Raw genomic sequence first — 5,326 nt, 5'->3', positions numbered from 1 at the left:
TTACAATTCTATTTTGTCTAGTTTCTTAAAAGATCAGATATCTGATCAAAAATCTCTATGTTCTAACATTAAAAAATTCAAGCTATCAATTTACACTTGGGCACTTCTATAGGTATAACCTGCAGATTCCTTACATTTTGTGTTTGAGTTAATTTACTCCAAAATATCTTTGTGTATGTGTGACAATTTATTTCCTTTCAGTTGTGATTGGTATTTTATATTTCTTTAAATATTTGCTAATTTCTAATTCAGTTTCTCATTGGACTGAAGTTATACTCTGCATGATTATCTGTTCTTTTATAATTTAAGATTTATCTTATAGCCTAAGATGTTATCACCATAGATGTTTCATATGCATTTGAGAAATCGTAAACCCAAAGATAGCTAATGCATTTTGTCCTTAGATTATCTAAGTATGTTTATCACAAGTGCTGTTTCATTTTTTTAATTTTTGTATATGTGTGTGTGTGTGTGTGTCCATCCAGAGTGGCCAGGAAAGGTGTCAGTTCTCCTGAACAAGGAGTTATATGTAGTTGTGGGCCACCCAAATTGGACACTAGGAAGTGAACTCACATCTAAAACCAAACTCACTTTATTCAACAAAATAGTTCTTTTCTTTCTTATAGATTCTGTGCATTTCCATTAGCATCCAAAAGTGGTGTATTTGTTCTTGTAGCAAAATACAAATAAAATTTGTTTTGTAAATTAAATGGCTTTGAAAATAGAAAATGTGAGGAAAATTTGAGTGACAGACTAGCCAATGTAGTACATCAGGAAAAACAAAATGGAGATACTCATCTGCAAATATAGTGAATGTACAAATGCCTTATATTAAAAATTATGCCTTATAACACATCATAGAACTCAAGAGAAACTCTTAACCATATGAACAAAATGTTCAATGTAGAAAATCCTTTTACCGGAAAGCACATCCTATTCAGCATCAGAGTCAGTGTAAGTAATATGGGAAACTAGTTTATTCAAATTTAAATGCTGTTTAAATTCAGCATGCTGAACGTCATATGGGGGTTTAAACTACATATACAATACACACGGGAGAATTTTCTGTTAAAAGTCAAATCTCAATGAACATTTGAATCTTAACACAAAGGAAAAAATTACGGTAGCCTTGGTGGGGAATCTTTCATGTTACATCTTGAGAACATCAATAATACATCCAGACATAAAACTCTTACCATGATAAAGTAGTGAATGTGAGGAAACACTCTCTGTGGTGGGCAATTGAAAAGAACATGAGTTCACACTGGAGAGAATCTGTGAATAGGGTGAATGTGAAAAAATGTTCTCCAAGATATTTAATCTCAGAACACACCGTAGAATTCGTATAGGGGAGAAACACTACAAATGTAATGAATGTGGGAAGACTTTCTCTGAGAAATTATATGTAAGTTTACATCAAAGAGTTCAGATGAGGGAGAAAACCTATAAATGTAAGATGTGTGGAAAACCATTTGTCTATAATTTGACCCTCAGTACATCAGAGAATTCACATAGACATAAAATCTTATGAATGTAATACATGTGGAAAACATCTCTGAAATTATGCCTTAGTGTACATCAGAGAATTTACACTGGAGAGAAGTCTTGAGTATAACACTGATCTTGAGTTTAAAGTAAAAGGAACTAGGAGGAATAGCTGGAACAGAATTCCTTACTTCCAAGGCCTTTCCTGTTGATATACTTTTAACAACAGAGTAACTTTGTATTCTGTTCAGATTTTATAAGTTTGATTTGTTAAATGCACGCAGTTCAGCCAACTCTGTTAGAGTGGGATAGAACCCAATTTAATACCTTACAGGTTTAAATTACTGTACACTAGTGGCTTCACATGAGGAAGAAAACTCAACATCCCAAATAATCAGAAGACTTTATTTAAAACCAACAAAATTTCAGGAAGACACAAAAGCCTTTACCCATTAGTGGCACCAAACATCTCATGATTTGATTAATATTTTGTTAAGTGACATTCTCAAAAATATTGTTTATCCATACATAGTTTCCTTGGGAAATATATGAGTTTCAGAATGAAGGATACAATTTTTAGCTAGAACTTATATGCCAAAGCTTATGTTTTTATGTAAAATTTTAAGGAAAATATGTAAGAAAATAATTGTTTCTAAACTAAATAAAATGTGAAGTTTTGAAAATGAAGGTGTAACTTGAATTCTGTAGACAATACCAATAAAAGTAAATAGTATCTGAGCTGTGTCTAGATGAGTCTATTGAGAACCAATGATTCATTATTACTGATGAATTCTATTGTCTGTATTCTCTTGGTGTCTGAATTTGATGCTGTTAGACCCTAGCTTGCTTGCTATATTTTAATGTTAATCTTTGTTTCTAGACCTTGAAGAATTACTGAGAATCTCAAGCATTCCTCCCCCTCTGTCATCTATGTATGTATGTATGTATGTATGTATGTATGTATGTATGTATCTCTATCATTTATCTATCTATCTATCATCTATCTATCTATCTATCTATCTATCTATCTATCTATCTATCTATCATCTATCTCATCACCATCTCTATCTCACTCCTTCACTCTCCCCTCTTTCTTGTAAAATAAGATATATCTCTGGCTTCTGAACATCTTGTCTCATTTAATTTTCGATTATAGTGCCTGTTTTTCATACCATTAGTTTTTTGAACCAGCTAAGATATATGTTTTTGAATTTGAGTGGAAAGTGATACTTTATTACAGCAAATACATAGAACTCAGTAGATTCACATTTAGGAAAAGAATATGTTGCAGTGTAGTCTTGGCCAAGAGGACATTCGGTTAATTTGTTATAATTTCAGCCCAATTGTCTGTTCAATATGGACAACATAAAATCAGTTTTAAAATCTGTAACATGTAAAATAACTTTTCTTTTTTTTTTTTACCATTGATAGAACTTTTATTTTTATGAGTCAGGTTTTTTTCATTAGGCATTTAAAATATTCCGAGTATTTTTCTGATGGTGATTTTTTTCAGTTATTTCAGTTTTTTTTATTGGATGTTTTATTTACATTTTATATGTTATCCCCTTATCCTATCCCCCCCGCCCAGGAACCCCCTATCCCATCATCCCATCTCCTGCTTCTCTGCGGATGTGTCCCTACCTACCCCCCCCCACTTCCCCACCCTCAAAATTCCCACCTACTGGGGCTTTCGGCCCCATGAGGAGAGCAAAATTCTTTTTTTTGAAGCATAAAGGAAAAATGCCCTTATTTATTTATTTAACTTAAATTTCTTACTCCTTAAGTATTCACAATACATCTTATAGTACATGTGAAATATGACAACATGTGAGTTATGCAAAGTATACTATATTAAAGAGCAAGTCAAATAGCAAAGGACCTAACAATTTTGGAAGTGCTACTCAATCCTCTCTTTTTCTGCTTTATTGATCTGGGCAAAGTATAAATGCCTGGAAACAAAAGATAGAATTTGCAGTATTTCCCCAATGATAACAATTAATTTTCCCACCATGAAGTAGCCTGTGCAGCCTAAGCTAATGACATAGAAAGGAAAAGCTCCTACAGTAACAGCAGTCCTCTGGTCTGTCTCACATCATTATGGTAAAGGTGGTTTTCTCCAATGCAGGCCGGCCCAACCTCCTCCACAAGGGGGTGGGTGTAGACATTCTTGCACAGAAGACAGTATGGTCACTCTCACTTCTGCAGCACGATTTGCTCTCATATTTACATGGTATTTCAGGGAGTCACCTACTCCACTGTATATTCCGGTCATATGACATCCAAGAGCATCAGTAGATCATCACCCTGACTGTATGGGAGCCAAAGGCCTGGCCAGGTATGAACTCCGGACAATCAATCAACTGAGAGAAGTCTGTTTGTGGCACATTTCGTGGAGGAGGACCTGGGATTGGCCATTTTTCTAGTTCTATCTTTTTCCTCATTTTCTCATCCACAATTTCTACTTCTGTGCTATCCATAAGTGCCTATAAGATAAGATTAAGGTTTGTGGTGAGAGCCTGCACACGGTGAAAACCAGCAATCAGGGAAATGGGCAGGAATCCCTGCTCATCCACCTTTCTTCGAAGAAAGAAGTCCCTTTCCAAGTTCTCTATGCTGTAGTAATACTCAATTTGGCACTTAATGTACTCTTTAAGCAGTGTTTCTTCCACGGGATATACCTGTACACCTGTTCCATCATCATAGTAGTACATCATGCTGGTGTTATGCTCTGTAGGAAATGGCTGCTTAGTCCTTTCCTCTGGCTTTCGATAGCCATATGAATAATCAAAGTTCAATCTAGGGTTTTCTCGACCTCGGCCTCTTCCTTGGCCCCGGCCTCTTCCCCGGCCTCTAGTGGAACCTCGGATGGTACCACCTTCACTTCTCACACTGGATACTTCATCTTGATCATCTCTCTTTTCTCTATCCCATCTCCAACTTCGTGTATCACTTTTTCTATTACTGTGTGCTGGTTTATTTGCTTCAGGTTGATATGTAGAGTTGTTCTGGGACCCAGGTCTTTTCTGGATCTCTGGTCTCTCATCATCTAAGTGGAGTGGCACCCATTTGTGCTTATTAGCTCTCTTCCGCTGGCTGCTTGATTGAGCCTCATCCTCGCTGACATTCTCAATAGGACCATCTAGTTTTGCTTTCCGGTTCTCTTTGCTCTCACTGTTGTTTCTTTCTTCAATCTTCTCTTCTTTTTCTTTTCTATTTTGTGGCTTTTTATTTCCTTGGCTGATAACACTCTGAGACCCAGTGTTAACCAATTCACCTGGTGTTGGCCAATTTGCCATATCACTGAAGTCACTAGCCTTGTTGGATTTCTTTGTCTTGAGTTTTCCCGCTTTTATAATTTTTGGGGAACTGAGCTCGCCCTCCGGGGAGTCCTGAGCGGGCGGCGGCATGCTGGTGCCCACAGGGGCTGCGGCAGCTTCTTGGTCCACGGGTTCCCCTTTGGCGGCGGCGGCGGCTTGTCCTGGGGCTGGCTGCCGCTGGGTTCTCGAGGGCGTCCTCCGGTGGGTTCCGCGGTACTGGCGGTGGCAGTGGCGGTGGCGGTGGCGGCCGAGGCAGCGGAGGCAGCGGAGGCAGCGGAGGCAGCGGAGGCAGCGGAGGCAGCGGCCGGGCCTCCCCGCCGAAGGGACCCCCAGGCGCACGCGCCTTGTGCGCCAGGTGCAGCGCCGCCAGCGGCCTCACGGGCACCGCCGCTTGCGGCACGCTGTGTCCCAGCAGGAGCGCCGGCGACGGGAGAGCAAAATTCTTTTCTTTTTCTTTCTTTCTCTCTTTCTTTTCTTTTTCTTTCTTTCTTTCTTTCTTTCTTTCTTTCTTTCTTTCTTTCTTT

At 38.5% G+C, this 5,326-nt stretch overlaps 1 pseudogene; it reads right to left on the bottom strand.

Moving 5' to 3' along the window:
- Positions 1-3,648: 3,648 nt before the first annotated feature.
- Positions 3,649-4,862, bottom strand: LOC114632661 (annotated as a pseudogene).
- Between the last annotated feature and the right edge of the window lie 464 nt (positions 4,863-5,326).

The sequence above is a fragment of the Grammomys surdaster genome, unplaced genomic scaffold, assembly GCF_004785775.1.
Source record: "Grammomys surdaster isolate TR1022 unplaced genomic scaffold, NIH_TR_1.0 375, whole genome shotgun sequence".
Classification (NCBI taxonomy): domain Eukaryota; kingdom Metazoa; phylum Chordata; class Mammalia; order Rodentia; family Muridae; genus Grammomys; species Grammomys surdaster.
Note: the sequence above shows the minus strand (reverse complement) of the source record. Positions and strands in the feature narration are given on the sequence as shown.